Source organism: Dermacentor andersoni, chromosome 2 (genome assembly GCF_023375885.2).
Source record: "Dermacentor andersoni chromosome 2, qqDerAnde1_hic_scaffold, whole genome shotgun sequence".
NCBI classification, from domain to species: Eukaryota; Metazoa; Arthropoda; class Arachnida; order Ixodida; family Ixodidae; genus Dermacentor; species Dermacentor andersoni.
In genome coordinates, this window is record NC_092815.1 from 151,706,933 (window position 1) to 151,723,316 (window position 16,384).

Here is a 16,384-nt window from a genome sequence, read left to right on the forward strand (position 1 = left end):
GCTTGTGCTGAATCCTTAGTTACGTCAGTGAGCTGTCCTACGCTGCTCTCACTCATTAGTGCAGAGGCTGAGATTGTTTCGTACTGGTCTGGCACGGCATTCACTGACGCATTTCCAGTAACCTCCGTTGCTGTATTGGTGTCGCTCAATGGGACCTCATATGATGCAGATATAGTTACCGCATTCGCCATATTGTCAGTTGCGTCGGCTCGCGCCTCGGGTATCCTGACGAGCGTGGCTTGGGGAGGGAAGACGTTCATTTCATCCTGTGCTTTTGTCCCTTTGCTATAATTCGTACTGTTGAAGTCGTCTGTTGTGAAGCTCGACTGTGTCCTTTCCAAACCTGACGCTGATTCAGTGTCAATAACGACCACCCCAGGAACTTCAACGTCTGCTGTAAAATTAAATAATTCGAAACTCTCTACGCCAAGCATAGGAATATAAGGTTGTGTGGTTGGCATGGTGGTTTCTCTCAGAATTTCAAAGGAGGCGAGACCACTCGGCAATGTAGATGCGTTCATTGCACCTTGCGCAGTACTGCCCATTGTCGCGCTGGCAGCGTCCACTGCTGCGGCATCACCAGGAAAAAGAGACATTGAGGTCGAGAATTCAGATGTGTACAGTGCATCCTGCTCTGCTGCTGCCCTAATGTTTGCGCTCACTCTGCTTGGGGATGTGCGATCACCTTGCTGCAGTCTAGCTGTGGTCAGCATGTTAGATTCACTGACTACAGATTGTGTTGCTGTTCTGTCAACGCGTGTGCTCGCGGGATGGGCTGCAACGGCATTAACTGTCAGAAGCGTCACTGCGGTCAAAAACTCAGACGCGTTTCGTACGTCCTGCGGGGAAGTTGTGAGACCGCTTACAGTTGCCGTGTCCAGAGCTGCACGATCATCTGATAAAAGGGTCACTGAGGTCAACAAAGCAGGTGTGTTTAGTGCATAATGTGGAGCATTGGGACCGGTGCAGCTTTCATTACCGCTGCAGTTTGCAGCGTAAGTGCCAGTGCGATTCTCCGGCTTGACGGTCAGTGCCGGTAGCCCAAAAGACGATTGTCCTCCATAGTGTGCTTCAATTTGGCCGCCAGGAGCATTCGAAGGGAACTCATCCCACAGCGTGAAGGCTTGAACTTTGTCTTCCGGGTAGTCGCCGCTTCTTGTCTCTGAATCTCGCGCTGTGACGCCATTGATAGCAGAGTCGTTGCGTTTTTTCTCGAAAGCTTTCAGTGTCAATCCTTCAGTGCTTCCTTTGCTGATCGGTGGACCAGTCACCTTTCCAGTCTCTTCACTGCTGCGATTGATGTCCTTGCGCTGTAGAATAATGTCTTCCCCAGGACGTAGGCGCTGGGAATCGGAAATTGCCGAGCGCTTCTTAGGCAATGCACGCTGGTCATCGCCACGACGAGCGGACGAAGGCGGGAACGCCTGCGAGAAGGACAAACAGCTGCAACATTCAGCCACGTTAGAACATCGGCAGACCCACTGCGATGGCTTAGCTGCCATGGTGTGGCGCTGCTAAACAAAAGGTCGCGCTATCAAATCCCGGCAGTGGCAGCCACATTTCAGTGGGGGCGAAATGCAAGGGTTCCCGTGTCACGAGCATCGGGGGTATACGTTAAAGGTCCTCTGGTGCTCCGAATTATTTCGTTGTCCCCCACTATGGCGTGCCTGATAATAAAATTTTGCTTTTGGCACGTAAAGCCCCAAAACTCACTCAGTCAGCGTCATTAAGGACAGTATAGGAAAAATTATTTGTTCTTCTTAGTAAATTAAATGTTAAATAAATGGAAGTGGAAGTGGAAGAAAAATCAACTGGCCGCTGGTGGGACACGAAACCACGTTGTCGTAGTAGGCCTGGAATGCTGCTCTCACGAATCTAGCGGCGCTGTTTTCTCATCCGCTTTCTTCGGTATTTATGTCTTTCTACTGGCACTAACCCTCGGAGTGTTAGCCAGCGCCACCATTAACGCTAATCACTCAAGATTGCCACCACTCAAGCCTGCGGCAGATAGGCTGCTCCACTTGCGCTGCCATAACCATGAGTGGTGACGCTGGCTAACACTCCCAGGGTCATTTCAAGCAGACAAACATATATACCCTAGAACGTGCATGAGAAAACGGCGCTGCATTAGCTCAATTAGTAAGAGCATCGCACGCTAAGGACGTCCGCTTGTACGCCACCTACGGCCAGTTGTTTTAACGCGATAACGTTAACGGCCCCCTGTCGCAGAAAATCCGGCGCCAGGGTCGATGTCCGCATGAGAAAAATCATCCCGAACCCCGCATCCCGATTCACACAGGCTTTCCGCATGGCGCATCAGCAAATTGACAAAATACCCTACAGACATGATAGCGTCGGGCTGAAAATTTGAATATACGAGAAAACATAATTCGGTTAGGCGGAAACTCAGTTACAAACCCCTTTTCTAGCTGCTGTTTCAGGTCTGTCTTCGTAGGAGTGGCGAGCACCGCTCGGTTCCTTGCAACGTCATCCAGGTGGCCTCGCAATGGTATTACAAGAAAAAAAGACAGCTAGAAAGCTCAGGGCTCGCCTTAGTGCATAGCTTTCGCCACCGACGTTTCCAGGAAAACATCACGGTTTCATATAAGCGGCAGTTACCGGAAAGCGTGAGAAGTAGACAGGGATCTTTAAATGTTATCGCGTTCCAGTCTTATAGGCGAAGCTTAGGTGCCCTCCGAATTATTCATGCACTTTTACTTCCATTTATTCATAATTTCTTGAATTCATTTCAGAAATACAAATAATTTCCTGTGTGCCGTCCTAGAAGTATTGTTTCTTGGCTTTTTATGATTAGACTAATAATAATCGCGTTCCTCGGCTTTCCTTCTCCTCGTTCATTGCATAGCGAGGCTCTTGAATCCGGCGGATTTGATGCATTCAGGTATCTTGCATGGGTTTATTGACCAGTTACCCTCACCCAAGAAAGTTCACATACTATGTGATGCCTGCGATAGATAGGATGCTCCACCTCTACTACCAAGGCTGTGAGCGGGGCCGATCGCTAATACTGCCAAGATTAGATCTATTACACAGAAATTAATACCCGAGAAAGATAATGGGAAAACGGTGCCGTGTTAGATTAGTTGGTATGAGCATGGCACGCGTAGTAAGCAGACGTGAGTTGGTATTCCACCTGCGGCCAGTTGCTTTTTCATCCAGTTTCATGTCCATTTATTTGTCATTCCAATAATTCTATCAAGAACTACAAATAACATCCCTTTTACTGCCCTTGGGGTCATTGTTTGGCGGGTTGTTATGATCTAATAAAAATCAGGCCCTTCTGTTTCATTTCTTCACACACACACACACACACACACACACACACACACAGACACACACACACACACACACACACACACACACACACACACACACACACACACACACACACACACACACACACACACACACACACACACACACACACACACACACACGCACGCACGCACGCACACGCACACACACATACACACGAGGCATTCATTTTATTCTAGCACCGTCTAGAAAAAAAATCGCGATGCATCTAATGGTGATGATACGTACAGATGAACATTATAACAGTGATAAAGAATGGCTGCGCTTAACACACACACACACATATATATATATATATATATATATATATATATATATATATATATATATATATATATATATATATATATATATATATACATAATATTTCCTCCATGTACCAGAGACGTTCGGCAGCAAATTATTGCTACGTAGAAGATGGAAATAGGTTGGTTTATATCCGGTATAAATGTGTGCATCCTGTTGGGGGCCTCACTCTCGTGAAAACAAAAGTGCCGGTCTTCTTCGCGTAGTACTTCCAGAAAATAACGGCCGCAAAAAGGCTGTTTTGCCACATCGCTGTCACTTATGTCACATACAGCAGACAAGCATGCAAGCGCCTTTACGTCCGCCTTGCGGTTCGTGTAATGTTCGTGCCTCTAATTTAATAAACAGCTATCGATAATTTTGGTGGATTGCTATCGTCACAGCACACGTAATTTTTATACATATCTAACCAAAATTACTCAGCCCACTGCTGATCGGGGGTTTGTGTACGTGCGCTTGACGAAAAATTAGCGCTTTCTTCATGCAGCGGGCTACATGGCAAATGACATACGTAACCCCAGACTATAGAAAGCATTATGTTCATTCCTGGGGATGAGTTACATATGTTCGGGCACCGCTAATTGTACGTCCGTGCACAACCCATGACAGAGATGCTTAAATAAAGAGCACAATATGATCTAGATGAAAGCGAAGGAGCAAGACTATCACAAAAAAAAAAGAAAGGAAAAAAAAAAGGCTTGCGCTCACCTGCATGTTGCCGCTGGCAATTGGAATGCTTAGGCTTGTACTGTTTCCCCCTCCTTCCAGGGCAATGAGGCCTGGAAAAAAGCGATAAGCCGGATTCGCCTTGTCGCGAACAAGGGATCACACTATTGACGAGCATTAGCTTCCCATTAACTCAGCTTTATTTATTTGTTATTACACTTCAGCAGTGCCGCCAAATACGGCAGCGATAGCATTGAATATGCAGCCCTCCAGGAGTTAGTACTTGATATGCATGCAAAGCACGAAGCGCGAATTTTGAAAGACGTTACTAGTGGTGCTTTCTAGGTATTTCTTTCCTTTTTATTAGTTTTCAGACTTCTTGGGAACACAGCAGATAAGCGCTTGGCATTCGCCTTCGATGAAGTGCACAACGCTCGTTGTATAAGCGTGCCGAATCCACTCCCTCGACAGGCAATTATTATTCCTTCGCTTTATCCCTTCGCCGACACCCGTGTAGAAAGCAGTGTTTCAGCAGGTTGTTCCATCTTGTGGCTACAGAAAGCACTAAAACCGCCAATTTCAAGTTTTGGATAATGAAAGTATTGTCAGCGACAACCTAACAAGAAAAGGATACGCTGCCCAACTGAAACACAAGTTGCATAGATGCATCAGCCAATTACGTATACTTCCTTCCGCGAAGGAAAACAGTTTAGGTTTTTATAACGGCTATTTTCTCCGTATAGATCTGCCTTTCTGCCACTCATTTCAGATTGACTGCTGAACGACTTCGCAAATTTTATGAGCGATCCCGATATCCGTGCTCACTGAAAGGTAATAGTTTAGCTTGAAACAACCAGCTTTTAAATTCTAATTAGCCTAGCATTTACATTAGTCTAGCGAAGTCATTAAATTGTAAGTGGACTTCAGCTGTCTCTCCTCTCTTCTGGAGATGAAGGGCAGGTGCACTGCATTTCTGTGGTTCGAGCTTATACTGAATTCTTAGGTTGTCGCCGATGGTAGGAGAATGTGTGCCGGTGGCATTAATATTGCGGCGTAACGCGTATGTGGATCCTTTCCAGTGGCGGATACCTACACGAATGGCACAATATAAAGAAGAAATGCTTTCAGGGAGAAGGATGCGAGAGCAGCGGGAGACGCGCGATCAATTTATGGCTTCTTTGTAGAGGCGCATCTGCGTAGCATATAAATGTTGAAACTCCCTCTACAAGAAAAGTATGTTTTAGAAAATTATATATATATATATATATATATATATATATATATATATATATATATATATATATATATATATATATATATATATATATATATATATATATATATATATAAAATAAATTATGGGGTTTTGCGTGCCAAAACCACTTTCTGATGATGAGGCACGCCGTAGTGGGGGACTCCGGAAATTTCGACCACCTGGGGTTCTTTAACGTGCACCTAAATCTAAGTACACGGGTGTTTTCGCATTTCGCCCCCATCGATATGCGGCCGCCGTGGCCGGGATTCGATCCCGCGATCTCGTGCTCAGCAACCTAACACCATAGCCACTGAGCAACCACGGCGGGTTATATATATATATTATATATATATATATATATATATATATATATATATATATATATATATATATATATATATATATATATATATATATATATATATATATATATATATATTGTGAAGCTCTTACGTGCATAGTGGTTTCACGCCTCAGCGGGGGCACCGAAGAGTGGTGAACGAAGAAGACGACGTGTGGCTGGCTGGCTGAATCTCGACAGGCGCTCAGCTGATCAAGGCCATCGCATCTACCTCTACCCGGCTTCAAAGTAACGCCTCTTGTGGGCGTAACAATATATATATATACACATAATCAGAAGCCAACAAACAAGGACACAAGGACGACATCCGGGAAATGACTTGTGCTTAATGAATGCCATGAAGAAACGATAAATTAATGGAAATGAAAGCGGAGGAATAAACAACTTGCCGCAAGTGGGGAACGATCCCACAACCTTCTTACATATATATATATATATATATATATATATATATATATATATATATATATATATGTATAGTCACGTTGCAGTGATAGCGAACAACTAGAAAGAAGTGCGCGCTGTGGACCTAACTATTTATTGCTCGAACCTGCGTCGAGGGCCAAAATTACACTGCGCATTTAGATGACAGCAGGGGGCCAATGCTAAAACGCCCATTGACTTAGTTGTAGGTACACATTAAATAACTCCAGACTGTCGAAATTTCCGGAGTCCTCCACTAAAGCGCGCGTCATTACCATACCTTGTTTTTGGCGCGTAAACCCCCGTAATTTTTTTTAATTACATTACAAGCACACCGATAGTACTTGCCGAGCACAGTGGACGACCGTCCAAATCTGATCTGCGAATCAAACGTATCGGCTATTTGTGTACATGCCTTAAAGAGCCTTCGAGCGGGTAATCGCGTCATTTCTATTACCACTATTCGTGTCACGCACGCAATCTGTTTAGAAACAAAGCTTGGCGACGACATAGGAAACCAATACAACCAACGCTAGCACTCGAGAAACTTCCGATACAAAAAGGCTCCTCTGCAGTTGAAAGATGACATTTCACATTTGTTAGCTGGTCAAGACGGTTACCGGAAAAGATAAATAAGTACACGTGGCCACGTGCCTATATTAAACGACATGGTAGCGGTGTTGCATATAGTACACGGAAGCAAAAAGAAAGTGCACATAGTGAAAAAGTAACAAAGCGGCAAAGAGATAATCTCCCAGAGTTTGTTAGCGTGCGTAAAATGGTTTAAGATGTGCAACAATGGCAGCTTGAGGTCGCGCGTGGCGCGGCTTTGATTGCGTGATGCGGTCCTGAGCGTCCTCATTGTCCAATTCGCAAATACCAGGCATGATCTTGTTTCGTCCGAAATAGCCCGGTAGCGTTTCACTAAGTCCACGTTGTCTAATTGCTGCCTAAACCCAACACGGTCCCCGGACTGGTATTCTACGTAGCGTCTTCGGAGATTACAAGGTTGCCTGTTGCTTATTTGCTTATCCTTGATGCGCAGGTGGGCGAGCTTTCGAACTTTTTCTGCACGTTGAAGACATGCGGCAACGTCGAGGCTATGTTGGGTCGCCTACGTTTGGCAGCATGGCGTGAAGCATCGTTGCCAGGCTCTTTCCGTAAACCAGCTTGAATGGCGAAATCTGCTTTGCTTCTTGCATCGCCATGTTGTGGGAACAGGTTATGCAGGGAAGGACGGCTTCCGACGGTTTGTGCTCAACGTCAAGGTGCCATGCTAACATAGCGGCGACGCTTTTAATTAGGCGTTCCATTAGGGGATTCATCTACGGATGGTAAGCAGTTGTCTGTCCATGGCTTGTGTGGCACTGCAGGATTGCTTGGGTAAGCACCGCTGTAAAAGCGGTTCCTATCTCATTGATAAGTGCTTCAGGGGCACAATTTAGTAAGAGGATATTCTTGAGGAAGAATTTCGCCACTTCAACCGCGCTACTTTTGTCGTAGCTTTGGTTTCGGCGCAACAGGTAAGGCAGTCGGAAACTACGACGATCCACTGGTTTCCAGGTGTTCACGTCGGAAAGGGCTCCAATACTTTCCATTCCAATTTGCTGGACTGGTCGGCAAGCAGGCTCTATCGGTTGTAGAAATCGTGCTGGCCTCATGGGTGGCGTCTTCCGTCGCTAACACTGTTGTCATGTCATAACCTATTGGACGACGTCGGAGATCAAGCGCGGCCAGTAATACTTCCCTTATATCCTCGTGAGCGTAAGGGAACGCCCGTGGTTTCAGGCTGTGAAATCATGACGCAGGGCGCGTATGACTTCTGGCAGCAAGGCGGAGGGTACAACAATAAGGTAGTTTGCTTGGACTAGTGAGAAGTAGTTTGCTACTATTGGACCTGTTTCTCTAGCGAAAACGACAATGATCCATCCATAAACACCCTTGAGACAAAGTCCGTCTTGCCTTGCAGGGACTCGAGGTAGCTTAGTTCAGAGTCGGCTCGTTACTGTTCGGTGAACGTATGCGCATATTGTATTTAAAGACGTGCAGTCGTCTTCGTCCTTTTACCGCGGTGGTTGGATGGCAGCCTGAGACAGGCAGTCGGCATCAGAGTCTTGTCGTCCTGAGTTCTGAACCCGGTGATGTCGATTTCTTGAACACTCTGAGCCTCAACTGTGCGAGCCGTCTTGAAGGGTCCTTTAAACTGGCCAGCTGGCACAACGCGTGATGGTCACTTACAACTTTGAAGGGCCCGGATTATAGGCATGGGCGAAATTTCGCCGTAGCCCAAATAAAGGCAGTACAGTCTATTTACTTCGTAAAACAATTGACTTCCCTTTTCCATAGCGACATGATGGCTTAACCAGCGACCCTTTCCATTCCGTGTTTTCTCTAAACAAGCACTGCGTGGAGCCCTACGATAGTTGTGTGGGTGGGGACTTCAGTATCGGCTACGTAGTTGAAACGTGAAAGCACCGGCGGCGACTGTAAGTGTCGTTTCAGTTCTTGAAATGCTTTGACTTGCGGCGACTCCCACTTGAAATTGACGTCGGAATTTCAGAGGTGGATCAATTGCTTAGCGATGGGCAAAAAGCACTTCACAGAGGTCCCGTAATGTGGGGCAAGATATCTGTGTACACCATCCCGGTCGGCGGGCTGCAGAATGTTAGTGATATCAGCTTTCTTCTGCGGATTAAGACCAACTGCAGAAACAGAAGCTCATCGTAAGCGAAGCCACATATTTCTGGCTTTAGACTGAGCCCATATGAGCTGATGACCTCTAGTCCTGTCCCAAGGCGCCTGAGGTGTTCGACAAAATTCCATCAAAGACGACGACGTTGTCGAACTAGACGACACAGGCGTATCACTTCAACCATGCGAACACCGTGTTCATCACGCGCTGGAACATTGCAGGTGCCGAGCATAGCCCCGATGGCATGAATGGGTTTGTAAACGTCTTCAGTCTTTGCACGATACGTTTCGTCGACGTCTATTGGCCAGTATCCTGTGTTCAGGTCCTTCGACGACAAATACTAAGAGTCGCGCAGCCGGCTCAATGCGTCGTCTAACCATGGGAGCAGTCATACCTCCTTCTTTGTGATCTTGTTTAGCCGACAATATTCGACGTAATAACAAAGGCTACCATCCTTCTTCAATACAAAAACTAGAGGAGACGCGCAAGGATACTTGGAAGGCTCAATGACTTCAACAAGGTTTGAGACCAGGCTAGCTGGTATTCCATCCCGTTCGAAGAAGACAAGAGAAACTTCTATCGCGACTACAGAAATTTCTGTAGTAGGACAGAAGTTCAAAACACATGACTTCTGCGTCTGTAGTTGCGACAGACATTTCTCACGTTACGACAAAACTTCTGTAGTCGCAAAAGAAACACTCTGTTACGCGAAGAGTTCGAAAGTCGCAAAAAACTATGTCTCTCGTGAAAAGGATTCTGATGTCGCTACAAAAAACTTACTGTCGCGACGACAACGTCGCTACAGACGCTTTCTGCCGCAGCGTTAGAAATGTGCCACACTCTATCGCAGGGCCATAAATATTGACATCGCGACAGAAGCGCTTTCTGTCGCGACGCTCCAAAATTTTGTGAGCTTCACATAAGTGGTTCACTGTACTTTTCCCCTACGTGGTATTCAACAACGCGTTAGCCGAATCGGTGAATGCTGACAGCACCGATACCGGTACTGACGTCGACATGATCAATGACTTCTATTTGTCGTAAATAAGCCGTGACAACGCGACACAAGCTTCTCAAAGTCGACCGCTGATTGAAATCATCACATCTGCGGGAACGGCGCCGCAAGCATTTTGTTTAATTTTGTAGTATGTGACACACTGGCCCGGGGACTTGCACGTATTGTCACGCTGACATATTAGTTTATTTCCCAGAAGTGCTGCATAAGCTTTTTTACAAGCGGACAAGAATTTTTGTGCTATTGGACAAGGTTTTGGGAAAATCTGTCTCTCTAGGGTGTCCTTCCCCTGGCAAAGGCTCTACCGTGAGATTATCAGTACGCTGTCTGCATGAGCGCTTATACACGAATCGTTATGTGGCTATTTTGCACAGAACACGCAAATTAGATGCGTGGTCAAATGAATAAAGAGCGAGCGACAGCTCTAGAAATTGCAGCGTTCCATGTGCCCGTTTGGTCAAGCGTAATTCCTCAACTGAGATAGACTGAAAACATGGGGAAGGCAGGAGATGGAAATTCAAGACGATGAGCGAAAGGAGAACAAGGTGAACAAGGTGTCAAGCGTAATTCCTTAACTGAGATAGACTGAAAACATGGGGAAGGCGGGAGATGGAAATTCAAGACGATGAGCGAAACGAGAACAAGGTGAAAGCCGGAGCCAACTTTTCGACAATCCGCGTACGCCGCAGCGAGTGCACTCAACTACCTGGACGTTTTCCGATAAGCATTCGTCACGCCTGCGTACACTGATTTCAGACAGCGTTCTCAACGCCGCTATTTCTTAGCAAGCATCAATGCATACTCAAAGTCTGTTGAAGCTGTGCCAGTTGCATCTCAATCTTATGACGACATGGTCAGCTGAGGTTAACATCAAAAGCATCAGGGTGCCACTTTACCACCCTGCGTCGAATGACGCCGCAGCGTGCAGTTCTGATAGTACAAACTGATAGAATGCTTTTTCTCTACAGGTCAGCGGGCCTTACAGTTTGACAGGCCTAGTCTCAGCAAAGCTACTTATTGCCAAGTCATTACGTACACCTCTCAATACCCTCTGTCTTGATCCCAGAAAGAACATAGTTGCAAAGCAAGTTAAATAGAAAATTCAATTAGACAACGGAGAAGCCAGCCGTATTTTGCCAAGGAGTGATTTGAATGACTTCATGAATTCTAAGCCAGGTATTTTGTTCTGCCAGCAGCACTTATCGAGCCCATTAATGAAACAGTCTTACTACAAACATAAGGCGGAGTGAATTGTCAGAGGCATGGTGACGATCGCAGGCCTGACGATTGAATACATCCAGTTGAGCCAGATACCATCCAGCAGAATTCACACCTCGTCGGACAAAGCGTTACCTGGCGCAGAAGCTGTGACAACTGATGAAACAGCACCAGCAACAGTGAATCTAGAGACATCGACAGATGGTTCGCTAGTAACCATTCTATCGTCAGCCCCAGCTCTACGACCGACAGCCTTCGCAAAAATCCGCCGGCTAAATTTAGATTGGTTTTACCGGAATCAGCTAGAACACATAGACCTGTCTTTCGTCACTTTATACAAAAAACGTGGACGAATAAGGTGTTTTATTACATGCCTATAGAAACTGGCGCCACTAAAAGCTAGTGGTGTTTAAGCTCTTAACAAAACAAGTGCACGCGCCATGTAGCCGGCATTCGCTGCATCAGTTTCGCACGAACATGGCCTGCGCCTCTTTTCTTCGGAGACAATCCTAAGAATAGCTGCAAAATTTCTTGCTGAGTGAAGCGTCCACATGTCCCTGTTTTGCTGCAACCACTGCCCTTTCTGTATTACAACCTTATCTGTCACCGTTGTGCTCACTGTGACCTACCAGTTCTCGAGATAACCTTCCCGAGGTTGCTAACCGCTTTCGCAATAAGTTTTGCTATCCTTGCCCCCTCCCCGTTTTGCCAGAACTCCTGCCGTTAATATCACTAACTTCCATTTATGGACTGTGCTCTGCAGGTGTTCTTTATTTGAACCGCTCACCAGTAAATATTCCCATTCGCTTAGATCACCAGCCAGATGCAACAAGCTTCCTCAGATAACAGCGGTGGCTGTTTTCTGTAGTGAACTACCGCGAGGCGGTGAATTACCATGACTAAAAGTTAACCGCAGCGCAAAAGGTGAAATGGCAAGCCACTCAAATGAGCTGTATTTGTAATAAAAGGCCGTGGGTAATCCTTGGGTGCTATAACGTAAAACGTTTTTCGACCACGCCCACTTCACCTGTCTGTCACGCGACGTCACGATAACCGCGATACCTCCCCATCTGATATGTGTACGCACTGATTATGCATGATTTGACAAAAAAAAATTAAAACAGTTATTTCTGATTCGACCCTTTTTCGCCATTAGCGCTCGGCTATTGGTAAAACGTTTTCGGGCTGCACTCACTTCACCTGCCTGTCACGCGACGTCACAAAACCGCACAAACTCACCGCGTCAAAGTGACGTGTACGCGATAAAGATGCATTAATATGCCGAACAAAACTGAATTTTCTTCGGAATAGCCGCAGGCTGCCCCGTTCCGAAAGGAATAAAAGATGGCTGCCGCCGATCGCTGAGACGCTGGCTACTCGCACCTGCCGGAGAGCATGGGTGTATTTGCGTATAATAAATCTTCTTGCGTGGCCGTATAACGTTTTCGAGCCCTTTCGGCATGTTTACCACCTCATTCTGCCAACTCTTCTTTGCTGAGGGTCAATTTTAGCGTCATTCTTAAGCTTCCGTTGCATGCCGCCGTGATTTTCGACCAGCCACCACAAGCTAAGTAAGGCAAAGCCCAGCAATCGCAGATACCGGCGCCACCCTCTTCATCCGGTTATCGATTTTCAGTGCACTGGCTCTGCCCCAGTGAATCCTTCTCCACTTGAGCGTTCTCCTCGCCTCTTGTCAGCGAATTAGATACGACAAGCCGCTCAGTGTAGGCAATGTTATTCGTTTTTCAAGCAAACAAAAGTAACCTCCTATGAACGAGGAGAGCGTTTGATTGGTCTGTTCAGACAACCCTGCGGATGACCGCCCGGTGCTTGCGTCGGTGGTTACGCAAATTTGACGTCAGGAATTGGAATAGAAACATATTGGAATAGTTTTACGTTACAGGGCCCCTTTAGTACGAATACATTTCTCTAGGCTTACCGGATCGCTCCATCGGCGCTGGTCGAAACAGCGTCAGTCCGAGAGTCAGGCACGCAGAGGCTGCACCAACAAAAATGAGCGCTCGAATCGCCAGTGGCCTTGTGGTGGCACGTCGAGCTCTTGCTGCTTTCTTGGAGGATACATGGGCCATGTGGTGCGAATGTTTTCCAGCAGAGACCAGGACACCCGTTATCGTCGGTGGTCTTCAGCGCGAGAACGAGGTACAGGAAAGTCGCTGGTGCTGACGTGACGCGAACGGCCTTAAGGACAGAAGGCTTCGACAAGAACGAGGGCGCGTGGTGGCGCTTCTTTTTTGTCTTACCGTGCTCGCGGTGGCACGCGCAGATGAAACGCTGGCACATAGCATCGCATCGGCGGTTCTCATCAAGCAAGAAAAGCGAGGTCTAGAACTTAATGACGAAACACTTGCATTTAGAGGATGTGGTAAACCCCATATTTTCCATTTCCTGAACCCTCAAGCTTAATTTATGAGTGCGTACGTCAAGGTTGAAACTATGTCACACTTTCGGAAGAAATATCACGAAAATTTGTTCTTTCACTGCATCACCTACCTTTATAATTTTTGCGTCTTACTAATTATATTTCTTACTTGGACACTTTAGTTCTCTCTACAGTCACGCACCTGTGTTGCTGGACTACAAAGTGACTTTTGGTGTTCCGTAAAATCGTGCCATTCTGACTGTTTTCATGCTCATGTTTTCGTCATAGAATTTTAATATGTATTAAATTTCCTCCTTACACTGACATACATTCTTATTGTGTTTTATCTTCCTTCCACCTATGACTCGTAGGCTTCTGCGTCTGTCCTTCGTAGTGGGGGTGCGTCAGGGAACAAGTAATCAAACAAGTATTAGGGTGATGTGATAGGTTGCGCAGTTTGATACACCTTCCGACGCAACATGGCGTTAAAATGCCATCCAAACTTTTGTTGAACCTTTCGGTGAAGGATTGCATCTCCTGTTGGGATTTCCACTTCGTGTGCCCGACTAACTCATTGCAGGCTTACCTCTTGCAAACTCAGGCAATTCCACACATTCATTTTATCTGTGGCATTTATCAGATAGCTTTATTTGCGGTGCTACACTTTTATCAGCTTTTTTTTCTTAATAGGGCCGTATTCTTTCTTTCCATAGCGCATCTCTCATCCGGATACGCTGTATTGTCTTGCAGGCTGGCCAAAGCTCCGCTTAAAACTATTAGCGCAGTGCTTATGATCGGTATATGATATTGCATTACGACATAGGTTGTCAGTGGTGTAAACATAAAAAGTGAGTGATAAGACAGTTTTGGCCCAAAAGGGGGCATGAACTTAAAGTTTCTTGGAATCACATGTTGCATGGAGAAGGAAGCATACGATGAGAATAAACAAAACTCTATTAGTTGCATTGATCTGTATATATAGCGCGCGATAGGCCAGTGGTGTCACTACGCGGGGCGTAACTAAGGCAGAAGACATGAATATTAAGCATGAAGTGCTTTTAGCTCCCGTTGTCGGCGACCTTGAAGCGACCTTGAGCCAAAATCCAGAGACGTTATCCGGGCACTCAAGACGAGAATGGGACGAGAACAAAACGACAACATCCGGGCATCGTTGCGAGAGCAAAACGAAATCATCACAGGTACCAGACGAAACTTTAAAAAAGTGCGGTCTTTCGCCCCTGAACCCTTGTAAGGACCGCATTACATACGCTTGTTACTGCCCAAACAAGATACAAAAACACTGCGCCTTATTTACTCCTGCTGTTTCTTTACAATATTGCACAATCTGTAACTTCTAGTACGCTGAAGATTTATCTGTCATTTCCAATAGCCACGTTCAAAAGGCAGATACAATGCACGATACAATTGACTGTCATTAGTGCTGGGACAGGGTTGCCTGTGCTCTTTGCAATTCCAGTGGTCCACGAGTTCTGCGGGGCGCGTTTCGCGCCGCCTTCTTCGAGAGATGGCGCCAGGCTGCGCGACCAGGCCGGCAGCGTCCGGCGCGCTGCGGATGATTGTTTGGCCGAAACGCGACTTGCGACGAGGTTCAGTTCAAACCGTGTTTACTATGGCTCAGTAAGCGTTCAGGCCTGCGTCGCGTCGTGGCCGCATGCGCTTCTGCGTCATTCTTCAATTCAACGAGGTCGCCATCACAACAGCTTAAGCCGAGCAATGCAGAAGGGGGATCGAACGCCTCGGATCTCGAGGACTGCGGACGCGCGTCGCATGGGTTCCTCATGTTTTCAACAATATCGCCGCAACCGGGCCGCCTATGACCATGAAAGTTGTTGAGGATCTTCACTAACGCATCAGGCACCCAATTTTAACAGCGGAAGACCCCTGCAAGCAACAGTTGTTCGGCGGTTAGCCCTTTTGTCCTGACCACGCCGGGACGCCGCGCTTCCCCCAGGGCAACACGCGTCTCGACTCCGCCATGACCGCGTTGTGCGGCGTTTGCCTGCCTCACCAAGCCTCGCTGAGCCCAGCCATGGAGTACGCCGTAGAAGGCGAAGTCATTAACCCAGCCGAGCTGCCCGGTGGAACGTGGAAAACGGCCCTGGACATGCAGCAGAGATATTGACGCCGGACCTGAGCCGCATCGAGGCCCGCCAACGGAGAGGCCCCGCCGAAGGGTGAGCCAACACCGACGTCGCGGTGACAGGCCCGCCCGCCTCCGGTCGTGCGCCGTCGACCCATGCCACGTTTACCAGTTAACGATTACAAGGTAGTCTTTCGGCCGAAAGGTGCCGTCAACCTGACCGAAGTTGGGCCAGCTGCACTCGTGGACGCGATATGCGCCGCCGCCAACTTCGACGTTACCCAAGCCCTCCCTGTTGACCAGGTGAGCATCCACCCCACGAACAACACGATCACGGCCAGTACCCCGAACCGGCAGCAGGCCGAGGCCTACGGCAAAATCAGAAAGCTGCAGCACGTGCAGGAGAAGCTTGATATGCCTGTGACAACATACATTCCGGCGTCCGACAACTCGGTGCGAAGAGTGGTGTGCAGGGCGTACAGCTACGAAATTGATCAAATGATTTACGCCGAGCTTCGCAACAGAAATCCCGACCTGCCCATTGGGAACGCGCGGATCACCTTCGCCGGAGTCAAGCCTCCGAAATTCGTACGTTACCTGGCTTTCACGTTTAATGTCTTCGGATTCCGGG